Consider the following 22,651-nt stretch of genomic DNA (forward strand, 5'->3'; position numbering starts at 1 on the left):
TCTCCTGGCTGAACTATACCTCTCAACTGTCCAGATTTTCGCAGAATTAATAGATTTTTGCTTCTTATTTTTGGTTTGCTCCTCATATAATGTGTGGTTTTCTGGCAAATCATTTAGCAATGAAGTCACTTAATAATCACAGACATTGAGTTTCAGACTTCATACCCTTCAGAAAAATGCATGCTAAAGCAAGAGCTGTTATTCCATAAACTAAGTTTATACAAGAGCAGTTTGTAATACTGTTTGTTTGTTCCCCAATATATTTGGTCTTGTCCAGATTTCCTGCATTTAGAAGTTTAGAGGTATGTGCAAATAAATTGCTCTGTAGGATTAGATATATCCAAACCTCTCAACTGTCCCTGATTTTGGCTCAAAATGTTGCACTCCCCCTAATAATCCCTCCACAAAATGGCAATTTTGGAAGAAACGTGGAGGGTTTACAATTAATAAATAATTGTAATGATCAGGGTTACAGATTACTTTTACTTTAGAAATGCGTGTAGATTCTCTTATGTTGTCAGCTGCTCAACTTAACAGTGCTAATATTAAAAAAGTGTTCCTTCTTTGACAGGTTCCCAGCTGTATTGTGTGGCTATTTTATATTTTTGCATCACATTTTTGGTCTGTTTTTCATAAAATTGTGGTTTTCTGGCAAATTAGTGGCAAATCATTAAAGATTGTAGTTAAAAAATAATGACAGACAGTTGATTTTCAGATTTCATACCCCTCAGAAAATTCATACTAATACAAGACCTACTATTCTATTATCTTTCTAAGATTATATGAGCACTATTTAAATATTGGCCTTGTTTTTGGGCCTTTGTCCCACTTCTATTTATGGCTTTGTCCAGATTTCTTGATCTGAGGTTCAGAGATATGACAAATGTGTCAGGGCCATCACCGTCAGCCAGAGACATTTCAAATTGTGACATGCTTGTTGCAACCCACTCCCCCACATAGTGACTCCAAGCAAGGCAAGGATCAGTTATGCAGTATAAGTGTGCAAAGTGTCCGCCCATCCAAGGTAGACACAAGTACTACAGTGGCTTTTCATCTGTCCTTGATTTTGCAGAATGTTCTGGTTTTCTGTCATATTTTTATACTGTTGATTTATGCTTCTTATTATTCAGGAAATGCATGTTGTTGCAGTGCCTGTTGCTCTATGTTTAAGTAGCAATGCTTTAATGACCATCAAGTAAGCTTGTCTGAGATTGTAAGATGCAAGTAAGCTTTAACAAGCATACTGTTACAGAATTATCAACATTGAAAGTCTTTTTGTTGTTACCATGCAGAGAATATTTACATAACTAGATAACGTATAAGCCTTAGCTATTGAAATGCATATGACAGTATTTGTAATAAAGGACAGGATTATAGTATTTTCAGAAGCTCATTATATTTGTTGGAGACTTGCAGTCATCTCTGTAGGGCTTACCCATAAACTAAACAGAATGCCAATCTATCATGTGTGGTCCATAACCTGTGCAGTAATCCTTTAAGCAATTTATCTTGAACTTGTTTGTTGTTTGCTGTTCATTTTTTACGTTGATCATATTTTCCCCATGAAACAAGTAAATAGTTTTTGTCAGGCAGCAGATCCTTTTTTACTAAGAAACATTTTTACAAGTGAGGGTAATTGGTATCACAGAGATTGCTACATTCAACATGTTACTTGGTACTTTTATAAAGCTGAATATAAATTATAATTAGAACTGCAGTTCAAGGAAAAGTTGTTTGAGTTGAGTGCTGCTTGTTTTTTTTTATATACTTCATTTTTACTAGCATTCCAGTAATGTATTTAAAAAGTAATTTATTTTTCATGCTTCACAGCCCTTTTGTTTCCATCTAGCTATTAAGTAAGATGTCATGTAGCCACTGCATTGAAAATTTTTTTTTCTTCTCCACTTCATTTTGTCTTGATTAGACTCTCATAATGATGGTTTGGCACTCAGGGCAGTGTATTTAATTGAAGTCCCAGTTTTTGTGGCTTTGAGCATAGCCCCAACCCTGTCTAGTTGGCCACACCCATTCCCATTGACCCCACCAATTCAGCTGTCTCCTGCAGCCCCTTTTGATTTGAAGTCACCAGCCACCACTCCAGTGAAACTGTGGCAGGAGCTAATATCTTAGGGCAGAATTATACCTATGACTAATGTAAATCTCCTTAGAAAGAATGATAATGAAGTATGGGGGAGTAGTACAAAATCCAAAAATACTAAAATTTGGGATCTAAGGGGTCTTGGGGGCTTGGAAAAATAAGTGGAAGTTAAAGCTTGGAAACAACATAGCTGTGAATGAGGAGCATGTACTGGAGATGACTTTGAGGGTCTTATAATGATCAACTAGACTCCTGGACAATTTTCTGGATGTTTTTGAGCCAGGAAAGATATGTGGTTTGTCATGAATGAGTAGAATTTTTATACTGCAATAAAGGAAACTTTCTGAGGCTATGAGCTCAGGTGGTGACAATATCTACATTGCAGGACTGTCTACATCATCTATTAAGGAAAGGGAAGATTAATAAGGGGAAGTAAAAAGGGGAACTTAGGATAAGCTGTTTTCACAAATAATGGTACGATCTTGATGAATATTGAATAAGGTTCTGGCAAAAAAGGCTGATGACTTGAATATACAGACTGAGGAAAATGTACATTTTAAAATGGTAACTTTACAGTCAGCCAGAAATATTCCCTGTATGCTTCAGTTTACTATGCTTAAATTCATCCACATATGGCAGCACTTCCCACTGAGATTATTTATATGGGGATGGTCACCCAATTTGGAATGTTCAAGATGTTCAACTCTAGAAGCAGATTACCTTCATATATGAAGGAGATTCCCATCTTCTAGGGGTATGTAGCATTTGATGACAGAAGTACTCAGATCTTCAACAATACTTAAGTTACTATCAAGAGATGACATGGGTTTTGGGATTTTGGGTTTAGCTCATCAACAGCAGAATATAGACAGGACAACCAGGCTTTGTGTTGGGATTGTTAGGTTGTCATTATTGAGCCTTATATTTAATGCATAGAAAATGCCTCCAACAGAGTGACCATTGAAATTTCTTTATTTTATCACTCAAAATAGATGTCAACTGATGCAGATAAAATAGAATGTCAGGGACAGTGGTTAATATTTTTAAAAGCAGTCAGCTCGCCAACCTTTCTGTACCAGAAATTCTAAGATAAACAATTCAATGGGTCAGTCAGGATAACACTGAACTGCCCATTTAAGGAGACAGATCCACACAAGTAAAGGTCACTACATAGTTTCTTTAGTGAAGCCCTGAACATGAGTTAATTTATAAAAGATGCTGCCAATGAATTGATTCATCAGGACTATGCATAATACATGTGCTATGCACCAGTCTGTATATGCATGCAGATGGAATGAGTGATATTTTTGTGGAATTGTGGCAGGAGGCATTTGGTACAATTGTGTCTTGGCACAGAAAATAGAACTGTATAATATAAGTCGATGATTCACACTGTGAATCAAATAGCTCCATTTAATTGACACAGAAAGGAAAGAGGTACAGGTCACAGATTAATTATTTGTGCAAGTACTTAGGTCCATGGCTATCTAACCAGCTAGGTTGTGTGCGGCTGATGGTGAAAGGTGTAGGAATATGGGTCATGGTGAGGGGGAGTTTTCAACACTGCCATAGATAATTTATTCTGTCAAATGGACCACTACAGACCACTGCAGTGTTGCCACTGCAATAACATGCAATGTAGAAGACCTGTGATGAGAAGACATAGCCTAAAATATTCTACAACAGAGTTGTGGTGAAACAGGACCTGTAGGAATGGCATACATGAGGTGCCCCTTCCTAGCAGCTCTTTGACGTGGTCATCCCTGACATGGAGCGGAGTATGCTCTTATTCCCAAGTGTGGAATATGCAGATTATTTTCCTTTAATGGTCATTCTGTGTTGCCACCATGTGTACGTACATGCAGTGGCCACAGGCAACTCTGTGGTACAGGGATCCAGTGGTGACATTAGCTAACATCCTCATGGAGGTGCCCATGGATTCAATGTTTGGCATCATAGACCACATGAGTCTAGTTATGGCATTGTCAGCGGACTCCATTTTTCTGCCAAAGGCTCTGGCAGTATTGTGCGACATGCTCCTAGAGGCAACTCACGCCACCAATTATCTTCAGGTTTGCAAGGCCATCTAAAGACTACACCCACATTATAGCCATATATATATATATATATATATATATATATATATATATATATATATATATATATATATATATATATATATATATATATATATATATATCTGTGGCTTCAGACAGAGATCTGCCTACATGGTTGGACATGACAGTGGCTGGCATCCTGACCCTCTGCTAACCTGCCATATGATGGCTATCTCTATGTCAAAAACAACACTCTGGTCTGCAGCAACAGATCCAGTGGTGCACTGGAAGCACTGTCAGGCACAGGAAAGCCCACTTTAACAGGATTGGTGAGCCCCCATAATGTGCTACCTGTAGGGCAGCAGATGCGGGAAAGACCTACTCCATAAGCCACAATGCCATAGTGAAGTGTATGCAAATGGCAGCTAGATGCATGCTAACAGCAATCATATACTGGCAGGTCACTGAATCTGGACATCTACTGCACCTATGAAGCATACAATAGCTGCAGCCAGTGGGTGCTTCTTGATGTCACTCTGTCCAGAGATATTTTATAGCATATACAGTACGGTCATTAATCTGGCTGCACTCCAAGTGAGATATGCATAAGTTGGTCACATGACAGCTGCAGTGGGAGGTGGATCTGATCTGGTTTCCACCCTTTCTGTTGCTATGTCTTTGGCCTTCTCAGAGGCCCACATTGTCTCATTGTTGATAGACTTCTGACATTGTTGTGTTGTGCAACTCCTCCCATCCACATAACTAACTTTGTGGCCCACTATATATCAGTTGTGGTTCCATCCTGGGCACTCCTCTCTCAAATAGGCATCACCCATCGGTTCTTAGTGTCTGTAGCAGGAGTTAATTCTTAACAGAGATGAACTTGACTAACCACTGCATCTGCTGCATATACTTAGGAAGGGAGCAAACCATATGATTAGGCAGGTGGAATGTGTGGGTCCAGTGAAGTAGCACTGACATGTATACTGACTTACATATTCAGTGCATCTATGTTGGAATGTCGTGTACAAAAAATACTGAACATTCAAAACATCGACCCCACAACATCAAATGTACAGAATATCAAAAGCAAGTTAAAAACATAAAACATTGTTTTTTTGCAGAGGTACAATCCCCAGAAAGCTGTACTACAGTCACAAAGATGAGCAGCTGGCATTTGACAGCCTTCTGAATATTCAACATTCTGTGTTCAATATTCTGAAGGTCAACATTTCCAGCTTTCAATATTCTAATCAGCTCCAATATTCAGCACATGACCATGTTGGAAGAGAGAGACAGACAGTGGTGGCCGTAGATATGCTGCACACCAGAGTATCCAGATGGTTAGCAAGGTGTTTAGTTTTATGGGCAGACTTGTGCAGAGATGCAACTAGGGTACAAAATGCACAGGTGTTTACTAAGAATTGAAAGGGATGAGGCTTTCCTGACAGTAGGCAATAGTGCCTCACATAGGTTGAACATATGACAGGGATATGATGTCAAGCATAATATCTGTTTTTCCCCAGCAAGTATACTCATGGCAGATAAGCACATTTTGTGAAGAGCAGGCAAGAAAGATGTGGAGGGAGGGTACTTAGGTTATGTGTAGTTGTCCATTGTTGAGCAGCACTGTTTAGGTTAGTAATGTTACCACATATCCAGTAGTGTTAGCAGTGCTTACTCCAAAGCACAAGCACATAGGTATATGACAGTGGTGTTACAAAGGCCAGCAGAAAGGATGAGCAAGGCAGCAGTCTTTTGCATTGGATTACCATCCTTTGGATACTTTTGTAGGTCTTCAGATGTATAACTTGAACATTCTGTAGCTGTAGATATATGTTGCTAGGCAAGCTAATAATGACATGGTTTTGTCACTGCTTAAATACTCCTTAACACACTACTATAAAATGATGTGTATCTCCTCCGGGCTCTTTTTTTTCCTTATGGGCTGCCAGGTAGTATATTAAGATTCTCCAGTACATCTGTTACTTCTTTTCCTTGCTGTGTGATTTAGATCTAGCATGAAGAAAGAGATGTAATAGTTATTAATAAACAGTTTGCAGCATGTATTTGCTAATTAAGCTAGATTCTGGCATCATCTATTAATTGCTATGTTTCACAGAGTCTAATCTGTGACATAAGGTGTACACACATTGTACTGTTCATACCTGTCATGCAGTGTATGCCTGTTCATGCAGGCAGGCAGGCTGTGTGTATGTTAAGATGTGCCACACTTGATTTGAAGTCTTGTGTAGGATTTCTCTCTGAGATAGCCATTTTTTGTTGCTGTTGACTTCTGGCAATGGCTGTTGAAACTAGTGGCCCCATAGAGAGTGCCTGTTTTAATGTGCTAAGGAGAGAAAAATAATGCTATTTCTCCTACACAGCCACTTTATCAAACAGCTCTTCAGGACTTTATGAAGGTTCATTCCATAAGGTAGATGGCATTAGCATCCTGCTGGACTAGCTGACCAGTCTGACTGGTATTTCTGTACCAGTGAGTCTTGCAAGCACCAGTATGGCAGATTATACAGCTGCATCTCTGAAGATCTCTGTCTATGGGAAGAAGAGTTGTTGCAGAAATGCCACAAATGGTGTATTATGGCTTTGCCATTTGCAGGGTGTGTCATACTGCAGTTATTAAACTGTTTTTCTGTATTTTACAGATCTGTTCCTAAATAAATTTGTTTTCTCTGTCAGATCACAGGATATACTGTACCAGGATGGCAGCAAAGGGTGACTGTCTGCATGTTGTGTGTGCTGCTGTTGACCACTGCATCATTGTGGTGCTGCATTGCTTTGTGAGGTATACATGGCAATGCCTCTGAAGAGTTGTGGTCACCAATTCATAAATCTATTTTTTTTGCAAATAGCTGTATCACTGTAGTTGTTTCTACTCCATTTCACTTATATATAATAGCATAGATAGCTGTTTTAGCTGTGGTCTGTCCTGCATTTTCTTCATTGCACAATACTGGCTTGATGGAACACAGTATTAGTTATCAGAGACTGCTTATTTTCAATTAACTCCTGCTGACTCTGGTTCTGTGCCATTAGGCAACATGCTTGCAAGACATCGAATGTAGGATTCCTCCTTTGAAAGGACAGGTTCTTGGGGATAGAGGATCATTAGTCCATAACACCATACTATGGCTTTGCTGCACTTTCACTTCTTTGAGATCCTAACTGATGGAAGCATGTCATAGTATGCACCCATGCATGCAATTATGCTATCTGCCACTGCAATGATTTGTACATGTTCAACTTTCTGACATTAACTTCCTTATATTTGCCAGAATTCAAGCACCACAGCTCAGTTTGAACCTTTCTAACTCAGTAGACATTCCAATACCCAGAAAATCAACAATTGCGAATCACTAACCATATTTGGCAGGTCTGTGTTCATCCATCAAATGGGCTAATCATTGAACAGCTGAAAATCAAACAATAAGAATTGGAAGTTCACTCACCAAACTTTCATTTTATTGATAGGGTAAGTAACTACTTGTCCACCACTTCCCCATCTCACACACAGATGTATTTCAAATCCACCAAGGTGGGGAGTCTTCGCCCCCATAACCCCCTTACTATATACCAACTCTGACACCATACTACAGTGGAGAAGACGAGTTTGAAACACTTCCGTGTGTGAGACAGGGAAGTGTTGGACAAAAGTTACTTACACTATCCATGAAATGAAAGTTAGTTGAGTAAACTTTCGATTCGTATTGGTCAATGTTAGACCCATATTTGGTTATTGCTATTATGCAAACTGTATGTGTTATGATTTTCAGTCAGAACTGCAATGCTTACTTAAGTTTTGTATCATGCTACTCCATAACCAAGCACTGACTGACATAGTATTTCAAATATGCCATTCTTATTTATGAGCATTTACATTCTTATGTTTGCATTTCTTCTTTTTAGTAATAATGGGTTAAGAATGTATTACAGTTGCAGCATTGCTTTTATACAATGCAACTGTATGTTGCAGAGAATACAAGGGCTATAATGGGTTAAAATACAGATAGCACCTGATTGTCCTTGTAACAAGAAGAAAAGCTTCATCTTAAGTAATTGGATTCAAACTACTTGATAACACAGAATGCTGATTAGCTGACAAATATGAAAAGCTGATAATGATGAGGAGGATTTGAAGATATTGTACATAATTATATTTCTGCTGAACTGCTATTCCTGTATTAGATAGCTATGAGTGCACTTTTCTGTAGGTATAAGTCTGAAAAGACTATAGTGATCCCATTTCTAACATGTCACCTTTTCTCAGTAGTTTGATTCAATAAGTCTTCAAGTGTTTTACAGCTCAAGAAACAAGACTTCAATTAAAAATCATAAAAAAAATGTTTTACGTTAAAGAATACAATAGAGCAAGTAACATGGTTTCCGAACCATGAAGAGAACTTGATATGTTCATAGAATAGCTGAAAAACACAATGGATTTCCTTGAATTTAACATAACTTATTCAAAGGAAGAGTTTGATTTCTTTGATGTTAAAGTAACCCTACATCCAAGTTTAGGTCTACATACGAAAATGCACAGAAAACATACATGAAAGAACCACTACTTGCACAGAAATAGTAGAGTTGAGGCTACTGCCTCCAAAGAAAGGACTTTGACTCAAGGTCTAAAATGTATTCTCACATATAGTACAGATAGCCAAAAGATCTGTGATGTGGTCAGAAGGTTTTGGCCGGTGTTGACAGAAGATGCAAAAGTGAAAAATATTGTAGGAGAACAGCCAAGGTTTGTTTTCAAGAATAAAAAGCATATTAAAAGACTGCTGTGTGGCAAGGATAGCACTGAATGGAAAAATGCATACCAGAATAAAGGAACGGTTAAATGTGGGAAGTGCAAAGCCTGTCCCTATTTAGACAACAGCAATCTTTTTGTGCATCCTGTATCTGGAATCAATCACCTGTTGAAAGCTAGTGCAACTTGTAATACTCAGCATCTGGTCTACCTGGCAACTTGTTGAAAATGCTCAATGTTCTATATTGGAAAAATAGACCAGCGTTTGAAGTACAGTTATGTGACATTTGAGGGATATTAAGCACAAGGATTTAAAGAATGTGCTGGCCGACCACGTTGCATCTTATCCTGATCATAGCTTTATGTTTAAAGCTTTAGAATGTACTGCTACAGACCCAAGGGGTGGAGATGTAAAGAAGCACACTAAAATGTGCAAAGTGAGCTGGATAGTGAACTTAAGGGCTGATTCCCCCCCAGGCCTAAATACAATGGTTCTGCTTAAACCAATACTAAAGAACAGATGTCCTACTATAGGCTGAGTAAAGTAGGCTTGTCATCCCTAAAAATGTATGATTAGTTGATACGGTTTTAGATTGGTTAATGAGTAGGCATTGTTTGCAGCATGTGGACATGATTTGTTATTTAACTGTAGTTGGAGAACTATGGAGAATATGATCTGAAGAAGGCTGAATAGCTGAAAGTGCTGATTGTTTAGAGCTCTCTTTTGTTGGATGTCTTTTATGTTTTGTCTCTATTTTTAAAATAAAGTTTTTAGCTGAGATGGTTCACCAGGAAGTTTTATCTATGCTAATTTTGTTCTGTCTGGTGCACCTTTGCCAGTTTCTAGTTTCTCTTTAAATTTTGACATATTAGACACTGTGTTAAATGTTGCATGGTTACATGTCTGCTCAGAAAAACTGGAAGCAGCCTCGCATGTTGAGTATATTCATTAACTGTGATGGAGAGATAGCTACATGTTTTCAACATGTCAAGATTTTAAACAAAGCACCAAAACTGAGAACTTGATGTAAACCAAGGTACACCAGAACATGACTACAAATGAATATTCTGAATAACATAGTAATAGCCAAGGCAAGTATAAACAAACCTGGATACAGTTAAAAAAATCAAAATATAGGTCAAGTTAATATGTAGCTGTTTACTAAGCAAACACTTATTCAGATGACTTAACAAAAGCTCAAAAAAGTGGATGGTCCTGACATTTTGTTTAAGATCAAAAAAGATATAGACAAACCGCTGCACCATCAAGATATTAAATAATAAAAATAAACTTGTCTGTCTACAATAATGAACAAGTAAAGGGTTTGGTTAACTGATATGTTTCTACCACACACACAGAATCAGAAACATTTTACCAGGTGGTGAAGCCAGAAAACTACAAACAAGAATTTAATCTGTTTTGTTTTCCACTGGTTTGAAAAGGAGTTCCAAATGTTAATGGATCATGGAAGACTTCATAGAACCTTTCCTCCTCGTAGTGTTATAAATATTAATTGGTACATAAAGATACATTGTTAAAATGTACAACAATGTTGCCACCTGATAATAATTCTGCATTTGCCTTCCACTGTATTACTGTGACCTGACAACAATTATGCATTTGTATACCACTGTATCACTGGTCTACAGAATATTCATTCCTATACCTATAGAAACACAAATGAGAAGAAAGCTAATTTATCGTGAAACATAAATGAGCGGAAGGCATTATGGTATCAAACTCTGGCATAGAATTAGTTAGTAAATTAAGACTGTACATCCTTAACTTAAGAAGTCGACATAACAGATGTTCAAATAGGAAGAAAACAGTCAAGTGTTCATGCATATGAAGAACAAAATTGTTAAATTAATAAAAATGCTGGCAGGCAGAGTTTCACAGGCACAAATTACTCAGGTGATGATAAACCAAAGGTGTATTCAATGATAAAAATCAACAAGAAAAACAAATAAAATGTGAGCACTTTCGTTAAACAAGTGTCAGGTCTGATGAAGTTAACACTTTTTAACGAAAGTGCTCACGTTTTATTTGTTTTTCTTGTGGATTTTTATCATTAAATACACCTTTGGTTTATCATCACCTGAGTGATTTGTGCCTGTGATACTCTGCCTGCCAGCATTTTTATTTATTTAGTTTGTTTTGCTGCTTCTGTTTTTTTGAAAAAAATGTTAAATTGTCTTTGAGAAGAAAGCCACTGAAGTCAGTTTAACAAATCATTTTAATGCTGACAAAAGATAAAATATTATTATATTCTTCTCATATTTATTTACTACATGCAAGACATGAATTACAGGTTTTAGACCTTCTCTTTGTTTAAATGGTGTGCAAGTTTGTTTTTAGTTAACAGTGCAGAATTCAGGGGGGGCGGGGTTGATAGTGGATGTAAATATTTCATTCTTAAAACTGTTTGAATTTTTCCAAAAACAAAAGACGAAGAAAAATGAAATGGATTAGGAATGGTTGCATTACAATTTTTTTTTTGTATAAAATGACTGAATGTTCCAGGGAATGCATGGCTAATAATCCTAAGTTCAAAATGTAGATGTCAGCCTATTGTTCAGATAACAATAGGAAACAGTTTCTGCTGAGTAATAATAAAACAACATCTGCATTCAGTACTTTATTATTTAAAAAAAATAATAATCCTAGTACCTCAGTTAACATCATTTGGATGTTTTATAAGCATTGTCAATATAGCTTGTGTTAAGTATCTGGATTCTATCTCTTTGTTAACAGCGAAAAAAATGCAAAAATAAATAAAACAGCTCTAATTATGGAAAATAATAGACAATGGTTCCAAGCACTTTCATCCATAAAAATCAATATTTTATATGACATCTCTTCAAACAAATTTAGACAAATAAGTAATATAAAAAAAATCAAAATTTCACATTTAAATACCTAAATTTAATCAGACGCATCAGCTTTTTTCCCCAGTAATGAACTTGCAATAATTTAATCTTATCATCTGATGTTTGTTTCTTTGAATTACACTTAAACCTGACACATACATTTATATCAGGTGCAGTCTAGCATCCATTGAAAGATGCCATTTAAATTTCCTGTACTCTAACAATAAATCCCTAAATCTGCATTTCTTAGTACTGTCATTAAAATGAATAATGTGAAATAATCTACTAAAATATCTACAGACTGTAAAATGTGATATCACTATATACAGGGATTTAACATTCATCATTACCAACAGTCCTTCATTATTAATATGAATATCTTTAATTTTATTCTTAAAATCAAAATAATTCTTAACATAAGAATTTTGTTTAATATCAATTTCACTTAACACTCTATTTACAAAAATAGATAAACATTCTCTTTCTGAGCCCCCCCACAGAGACAAAAGGTCTCAGTGTGTCTGCTGATACTTTGTGTATGTTTGGTATCCCAGAACTGATGCCAATTTTTTTTAATCCGCAATAAAATTTGACTGTTTGAAAGAGTATGTCGGTCTCTAGTTGTATAGCTAATGATTTGGTTATAAGCCAGTAGATAGGTTTACAATACCTGAAGTACTGAATGTCATGTTAATAGGTTTCCTGGCATCTATGGTGGAACTTTAGGTTACTTGCATTACCATTTTCCACATTAAATCAATCCTTTAATGTCATGTAATATGCATTATTCAAGTACTAAATAATTATTTGTGTGTCATACATTAATGATTTCTTACAACACCTATGTCCAAACATTGCATTGATTGTTGTGCAGCATTAGAAATAACAATGTCAAACTGTGTGATATACATAATAGCAAATATGTTGACAGTAAACTGCAGTGAGCCATGCATCTGTCAGCCTCATAACTCACACACTTATTAGCTAGAATGCTGAATTTATAATCCCTCATGTTATTGATGTATTGATGGACAAAAGGTCATATGTGCATATTGCATATGTCATACACTAGAGATAGAAATGTATGTGTTTAATGCAGTTTATGAATTGCTCAAGTATAAATGCATCTGCTTCAAATACTAGAGTCCACGTGTATTAATCCTTCACTTTTGGCTTGGGTCATGACTGGAAAGGATCCATCACAATCAGGTCTGCTAAGAAATGAATAAATTAAAGAATGTGTTGAGTACATAGCAATAAATGCAGGACCTCACAATATCAATACATGGTATGTTTGCAATTAAATATTGCTATGTGTTCTGGTGCCAAAGAATTTGTACTGGTAACACATAATATGAACATCACATGGAATCCCTCTTCTGATCTGCTGAAAAGGGTCAGTATAAAGCATTTGAGTGCTATCTGTAGTTGGATGGTTTGAAGAATAAAGCTATAAGTCAGTTAAAAAAGTGTATATTTCATGGCAGGAAGTGGGAAAATTCTATTAAGTTGGAATTAGGTGGTGCTGCATCTCCCATGTCATTTACCTGTCTTGTAGAAATGTTTAATGTTCTGAAATGCTAAATTGCATCTGTATGAGAGGGAAAGTGGAGTCTGAATTTTGAAACCTTGGGTTTCATGTCTTTATATTTATCATAATTGTTAAATAAGTTCTTAAGTTTAAAAACTGGTCATCAGGTTACTGTCTCTATAAAAATTAATATCAAAAATGTGTTCACCCATCCAGTTGTCAAAAAAATTCCTTGAAGATTTCTAGATAAGAGTATGCTGCAGTGAATTTTAATCCATATCTCCAGTATAGATATAATTAAATAATTATTCCTTAGACATTTCTGTTATGCTGAATGCAAAACAATTTTTTGTTTGTATTTGTGAGTGATAGGATTTGAACAAATTGTCACCTGTATTGATTCATCACCAAAAGCTTAACAAGCAAATATTCAATTGCCATGAGAATATCTGTAAGGAAGGGAAATAGGTTTAATTTTTTAAACTTATTTTGAAATATAGGCCTTTACTAGTTGATATATATATTTACTGAATTTCCTTTGAATGGATTCATTTGTATTAGGTTGAGTTCTGTTGTAAGTACAGAATGAGTTGTTATATTCCAAGACTTTTGTTAAATAGGTTTTGTAGACCATTGTCAAATTATGCCAATCTCTTAAGGATATAGGGTTACACATTAATCACATGAGGTCTCAAAGATCTACTTCTTACAAGAATAACATGGTTCTCAGGGGAAAGATTGTAGAAATCAAAATCTCTAAGTCTTTATATTCATTTATGTCCTCAAGGATAGAACAATCCAATATAATGAGGTGTTTTATTGTAGGCTGGCCAAAAAACATCACTTGGCATTTATGCTGGCTAAAACAAAGCCATGGTTTCCATGGTCATTCAGAAAGATTATATGCAGCCTATTCATCATCATTAACATCATCATCATCATCATCATCATCATAATCATCAGCATCATAATCATCATCATCATCACCATCATCACTAACAACCCCATCTATCCACTTTTTTTACACAGGGCTGAGTGTTGCATCAACTATTGCCATTTCTTTATTTAATGCCACTTTCCTAACTTATTCAGCTCTCATGTCTTTTGCAGGTCTTCTCTCACACAGTCCATCCTTTTTTTACTGGACATCCTTGTTTCCTCTTGCCTTCTTCCTGTCTGCTCCAAATATTCATCACCAGATTGTCTTCTGATTTCCTTCAGATGTGTCTTAACTAATGGAATCTGTTCTCTCTGACTTTCTCTACATTTATAGCCATGTGAGCTTCTGTTCTGGTGTCCTCATTTCTTTGTTTGCCCCACATATGTAAAAATCTAGTAGTGACATAAAGATTATCATTAGATGCTTCTACCAGTACTGCCTTATAATTGTCAGAATACTTGTTAAGCCATTGTAATTTGTTACTTAGACTTGTGGAAAAATACTAGAATGAATAAGAGAGGTCCTAACACTGAATCCTGAGGTTCTCCAAGGGTTACTGGTAGACATTCTCAGAAGGAATCCTTGAAGCAAAATCCAAGTAGTGAGACCAGCTAACCAAATATTAGCCCAGATGATCAAATGTGGATTAAATGTATTGCTGTTGATGCATAACTGGTTGAAGAATGAGGTGTACTATTGCAGGCTTCAGCTAAATCCAGATTAAGTCCAGTACAAAGTCCTAGTCTAGTGCAATGCTGATTAGATGATAAAAAACAGCTAAGTTTGTGAGAGTAGACTTTCTATTAGTAAAACCATGTTGGTATAGATTTGTATTTTGTGTTGCTAACAGGATACATTAAAAGTTAAATCAGACATCTCTCAAAATAGCTACATAATAATCATGTTAAACTAACTGACTTGTAGTTTTGCATATAATATTTGTTTCTTTTTTTGAAGCTTTGGATGAAAGTAGATTTCTACCATGGTGTAGTAGATATACCATTCTTTAAAACGATTGTTGAAGATTGTATGCATAACCAGAAATAATTATTTTTTAATATTAGATTAAAGTATTGCTGGAATGTCATCTGGTCCTGTTTACATTTTATTAACACTGTATTAAACAAGTAAATCCCCGGGATTCATGAAGCTGGGCGCTAGGACGACGTTAGCCTTGCACCGACCATGCGGCATATAGATGGCACAGCAGCACCACATGCATATTAATGAAGGCACGCTGCCGTAACGGCCACATGCATGGGAAACATGTACGAGTGCAGGGGACATGTCGAAGTGCTGCACTGAGGCATGAACATGTTGGCTGCATACGAGCAACCTAAAATGCTGACTAGTACAGCCTGCCTCTAATAGTAATCACTCCTGTCAGTGTCAATGGATACTGAAATGTATGCAAAGCATACAAGACATCATTGTGAACACCACAATAAGAAGTAAACACAAAGATACATTGCTGCATATTGAGTCCCCGTCCCTCGAACAAAGATATTTAAAACCCCGTGCCCGTATTCCATTGTAGTGTCGCTAGTTATACCAAGTGGAAGTGAAACGCATCATGTTAGCGCACCACTAATTGCCAAGCCTAGCCCAATGGTTTGGGTTACCACCTGTCCTACATTTTGAGGGGCAGTCCTCCTCTAGGCAGGTGTGTCCATACCAAAATCATAATAAATGTGAAAAGTCTCGTGATAGTAGGACATAATTATGTCCCATATGTTATGTAATAGTCCCATACAGTGCATATGTCCATATATAAAATACCTCTATGTTACAAGAAACAGAATAAGCAAGTAAATGAAGCAGAATAAGCAACTACACCGCTACAACAATAAAAGCTTATATGTAGGCATGAAACTAAAGTACTATCCTTTGTAATGACCATGGGTAAGTGTTGGCCTGTAAACTCAGATGTGTGCCATGAAAGTGTCCCATCCAGGTCATATGAAATGGTGGCAACCCTACCAATGGTCAGACCATTCGCCCAATATCTGCCCATTCATGATCCAAGTCGTCCTTGACAGGACAGCCCATAGATGAATGGGTATTACCTGGGGTCTACCTACCATGTCATGAAAGATAAGTATTTGTGAGTACCTATGTGCGTGAAGTACAGCATATGAATGATCTGAAATGTTAGTGTAGACCTCACAACCATATTGGTCCCAAAGATATGTAGTGTACGCAATGTGTTCTGTTAACTGTGCCATGGGCCATCAACTAGAGAAGGGATGAATCTTGTTTGTGGAGTATGGGGGTGGGGGGTGATGGGTAATGTAATAATTTGCCAAGGGGAGACTGGGTTGGATGCACAATAGGTGAACTGGAGGTCTATGAGGGAGCAGTGGGTGAATCGGGAAGATAACCAAAGAACAAATATACACATCCGCAATACAATCCCACAAACATGTGAACATTAAAATGTGCAATACACATATACAGAAATGTTACCGGCACCTAGCACATAATAGTCTGGCCTGAACTGAGCCATCCAACCCCAACACACCTGGATACATAATTGAATATCCATCATCCCCTTCACAGCACACCCTCCTTCCTGAATGTTCACCAAAACCAGCCATACTCAAGCTGCTAGATAGGCGCGGCCATATCTGCACATAGTGACCCCTACCCATATCTAGTAGGCAGTCTCACCCTAGGCAGGCTCAGGATTGCAAACTATGTATCCCTTGCATGTATAACCCTACTTTACAGCCATAAAGCAAAGATGGTTATCGGTCCCCACAATTTTTGGATATCCCTCATGGGATATGCATCTGTTCTAAACATTAGACTTGGTGTCACGACATGATGTCCAGTCCTGTATACATCTGGACACAAGTTGTATGAGCAGTAGTTGTCCACAAGACTGCTCAGCCTCCAGCCTGTCCTGCAGAACCTATGACTGTGATTAAACACCTGAGCGTGATGTACGTCTCTCCATGTGCATTATCGGGAATATATACCTTACACATTCGCATACTGGCAGTCAGATATAGGGTGCTTAAGGTGCTTTAAAGCAGATGTAAGTAGGGTTACCACCTGCCCCACCTTGCGAGGGATTAAACACCTGACCGTGATGCACGTCTCCTCATGTGCATTATCGGGAATATATACCTTACACATTTGCATAGTGGCAATCGAATATAGGGTGCTTAAGGCGCTGTAAAGCAGACATAAGTAGGGTTACCACCTGTCCCACCTTGTGAGGGACAGTCCCTTTTTGGGCAGTTGTGTCCAGATGAAATATAATACAATGGCAAATGTCCTGTGATTCTAGGAAATATGTCTCATATTTCATGTAACAGTTGCATAAAACAGTTATTTATGTAAAATACTCAGAGTTACAAGAACCAGATTAAGCAAACAAACCGCTACAAGAATAAGCATTCATTTAGGCAAATAAGTAAAGTTCTAACCTTTGTACTGACCTTGGCTATGTGTTGGCCTGTAAAATCTGATGTGTGTCCCGAAAATGCCCTGCTTTGGCCATATGAAAAGGTGGCAACCTGAGATGTAAGCGGGTATGCAAGCTTGTATGCGCAACGGTAGGTGGCGGTGATCCAATTGTATGGGAAATGTAAATGAGCATGTAGGTGTATATGCATGTGTATGTACAGACCAATACACACACACACACACATATACATATATATATAAAAATATATGTAGATATGAAGAATGAACATGGTCACAATATAGTAAATATATAGTAAATCCCCATAATAGTTACTGCAGTTATATGTCAGGATGGCCATAGGTGAGCACACTTTTGCATCCCCAACCACAGGTATGACACTAAAAGTGGAATGAACGATCTCCCCTTGCTAAGTCTGACTTTCAACTAGGTACAGAGCAGTCCCGGTCCCCAGTTGGACAAACCTAAACCCGGAAGATCAAATGAACACCCTGACAATCAAACACATGTATGTGCCAGGACTATAGGCTTTGGAAGTCTGAATATCCTCAGAGTGAGTCAACATGCGGCACAAGTCCAGAGCAGTAGGGAATAGGGAATGGCGCATGTGTAGTAGTGTGTTTTTCCCAACAGGTAAATGGATACCTGCTGTGTAAGTGAAGTGATGAGGCATGTGTTTGGGTAACTATGCACAATGGGTATACATATAAATGAGGCAGAACACCAGTAGTGTAGTGGATAGAGCATCCGCCTAACGAAAAGGCATTCATGGTTCAAGGTCGACAATAGCACATATCATTTTCCTTGTGGAATGAATGTTGCTCTGCTGTAAAGCCGACATTTAAACATGTAAAGGTGAACGGGTGTATCGCATGGGACTATTAACCAGATCCTTTCAATCAAAGTGAAATTGTCATAATGTATAAGGCACAAATAAGCACAAATAAGTGACAGTAAACATATGTAACGCACAGTAAGCATAGGCGAGTGCGCCTGCACGGGTGTAAGCAGCTCCCAGTATAGGAAATGTATGTTTGTATGTAAAGATGTAATATATATATATATATATATATATATATATATATATATATATATATATATATATATATATATATATATATATATATATATATATATATATATATATATATATATATATATATATATATATATATAGATATATATATATATATATATATATATACATACACACACACACACACACACACACACACACACACACACACACACACATATATGAAAGTAGAAGCTCGTGCTATGCTTAATCCCAGCAACAGTCAAAATGTAGAATCCACAGTAAACAGAAAAAACGTTGCTGGAAACTGCTGATTTGAAAACTGGAGTTTAATAACAACACAACACAATACAGATCGTAGTTAGCGCTTTCGGGTCAAAACCCTTCTTCAGACTAAGAACATACAAACACAAACATATTTAAAACACTCCTCAACCAATCAAAATTCAATAAAAAGCCCGCCTTTTTTTAAGGGCTGGCTTTAGGGGCACTACTTCATTTAATCCTGGGAACCTGTGTGCAGATAGCTCTAGGATCCATTTAGACTCCACCCATTCAGTGGTTTGCTTGATGTCACCACCTCTACTGTTCAGAACTACATTCTGTATTACCCTAAAACTAAATTGATGTGTAGAATGATTCTGTACATGTCTATATAGGGCATTACGTTCATCCAAATTTCTAATTGATGACATATGTTGTAAAATTCTGACCTTGAGCATGTTATTAGTCTTGCCCACATAATAACTCGGACAGGAGTCACAGTTCGCCAAATACACAACATCTGTTGTCCTGCAAGTTGCTCTCCCTTTTAACTGGAATTTCCTCCCACTTACAGGATGAGTAAAACCACATCTCTGTTAATATGGGCGCAAGCCTTGCAATGACCACATGGTACCACTCCATGGTTAATGGCAGAGCTTTAGGGATGTTGGCTACCCTCTCTTTGCACAGCATGTCCTTTAATTTTCTGTTCCTCCTGTATCCAAACTGTGGGTTACTACCTACAATGTCCTCAGGCAATCATCACTGGTGATGATATTCCAGTTCTGGTTGATTATGTCGCAAACACCCTTTACATTACTTCCATAGGTTAACATAAACCTCTGTCTTGTTCGTGTACATACAGCAGATGTATCTTTCCTCTCATTCTGCCTAGTCACATTAATCCAAGGCTTATATTTATCCCTTCTATATGTCCTACCCTTCTTCACCACCCTTTCTATCAATCCATCATTATAACCCCTATCCTGAACATTTTTTCTCAAATTTATCAACTCTTGATCAAACTGTTCATCTTCCATACTCAACCTAGAGGTCCTACTGACCTGACCTTGTACTATGTTGGGGAACATGAAACGAGGGTGCATGCTGTCAAATGACAGCATGGTGTTCTTCCAACATTCCTTCCTAAACAACTCAGAACTAAAACCATTCCCAGTGAATCTAACCCTGACATCCAGAAAGTCTATGTAGTCACTGGAACTGTTAATGCTAAATTTCAAAAATGAGGTAGTCGAGTGAAGAAAATCTATAAAAAGTGTTAACTGTGTGCTATTCCCTCTCCACAAGATAAAAATATCATCCACAAAACGTAGATATACTCCTATATGCCTGTGCTATTCCTCATTCTCTAATACATGCTGTCTTTCCCAATGCGATAGAACTAAATTTGCATAGGTATTCGCACAGGGGGTGCCCATGGCTACCCCCTGTGCCTGTCTGTATGTAGAATTAATGCCCATGAAAACATTATTGTCCAAGACTAATGCAAGTAGATCTTTTATTAGGTCAAGTTTCATCCCATTGACCCCCAGCGTGCTTAGCAGTTCCACTGTGGCTGTTATTCCATAGTGGTTCCCTATCACCGTAAACAAGCTTTGGACATCTAATGTGACCATTATCATGTTTTCTAGGGGCATATTCCTGCTTAGATCCCCCAAAACTGTGAGAAAATGTGCTGTATCCTTCAGTATGTTCTCTAATTTATCTACATAAGGTCTTAATGTAACTTCTAGCCAAATAGAAATATTTTCAGTTACCCACCCTCTTCCTGACACAATGGGTCTAAGAGGGGGGTCAGTGGATGATTTATGTATCTTCGGGAGGGCCTTGAACACAGGTATAACTGGCTTCTCTATTAAGAGAAAATCATACAAATCCTGTTCTATATACTGATTAGTATATAGCCAGTGTATAGCCAGTGATTGATAGAGTACACAAACGATGTAGAATATAATAATGTCCTGTAATATGGACATGTGCTATGTCTTGATTATTTTCGCACTGTCCCTCGCAAAGTGGGACAGGTGGTAACCCTAAAGTCCTACCTTAGCCAATTGAGAAGGTGGCAAACCTATAATAGGTATGCGGTAGCATGACCCATCCGAAAGATGTGGCTACCACAACGCAACTACTCATTTGTAATGCAGGGTCTCGGTTCCCATGTATCAGCCAGATGGGAGCAGAGTGTATGCGGAACACACAAATATGATTAATTTACTGGACAGTCCGCTGATTCCATACAGTCAAATGTCATGCCGTCGCCTAATGGGCAGCCATTCCCGATACTGTAGTCATGTAGTCCAATATGATAGGCATTACAAGGTGGGAGCAGATTGTAAGAGGAACACACAATTATGAATGATTCACTGGACAGGCTGCTGATTCTGTACAGTCGAACACCATGCGGTCGCCTAATGGGCAGCCATTCCCGATACTGTAGTCAGGAGTGGCCTTAGGTCAACTGGTACCCTAGGCAGAGGGCACAACGGCACCCCCCACCACACCACCCAGTGCCCCATCCTGGTCTACCTACACCAGATAAATACTGGAAAAGTGCACCCACTAAAGGGGTGCCCTAGGTGGATGCTTAGTTGGCCTATGCCTAAGGCTGGCTATGGCTGTAGTCACGTAGTCTGATGTGATAGGCATCACAACGTATGCCTAAGAGGAACACATGAATATGAATGATTCTCCGGACAGGCTGCTGATTCCATACAGTTGAATGCCATGCCGTCGCCTAATAGGCAGCCGTTTCCGATACTGTATTCATGTAGTCCGATGTAATAGACATCACAAGGTGGGAGCACATTGTATGAGGTACACACAAATATGATTGTGTCACTGGACAGGTCGCTGATTCTGTACAGTCAAATGTGGTGCCGTCACCTAACGGGTGGCCAATCCCAATACAGGAGTCATGTAGCACAATGTAATAAGCATCACAAGGTAATATTGTGGTCCTTGTTCACACCCAGGGGTGTGAGTGACAGATGCAAGCACCAATGCTGGTGCATTAGCAAGTGCGGGATCGAGCGGGTGTAAGCGTGTTTGGCTACCAGTATGCGAGTATTGCATTGGTTAAGCAATGTAGAGGCTAATCGAGTGTAAGAGGCTGTAACCAGAAGATATCAAGATATCATACAGCGCAGTCATTCAACAGTATAGGAATGTATCCCATCATGTATATGTACATATGAGAGTTTATGTCCAGCATATAGGTACATACATATATAGTGGTGTATCAGGGACATACCATGTGGCATCAAAGCATTACAAATGAATGAAAGGGGAAACACCAGCAATGCCTGTATTATGTAGTGGTATTGTTCTATGTGATCACAAGACTCCCTTAGACAGACATGTGTCAGTCATACACGCAAATAGTTGTACATTGGCAGTATACATCACTCTGTGCATGTAATGTACATTAACACAACAGTACCTGTCCAATCATTATGTGTGAACAGTACTCCTGCAATGTGCTGTGTAAAACATCATCATCATGATAAAGGTAAATAGGGTAACCATAGAGGGACCGGTAGTGTTTTGTGTACAATGGGGTCATCCTCCTAGTATGTTATGATCCATATTACAAGGGTTTCATGTATCCAGAGGGCACGTGTGTGTAA

The sequence above is a fragment of the Protopterus annectens genome, chromosome 4.part1 (genome assembly GCF_019279795.1).
Source record: "Protopterus annectens isolate FY-2018-M chromosome 4.part1, PAN1.0, whole genome shotgun sequence".
NCBI lineage: Eukaryota > Metazoa > Chordata > Ceratodontiformes > Protopteridae > Protopterus > Protopterus annectens.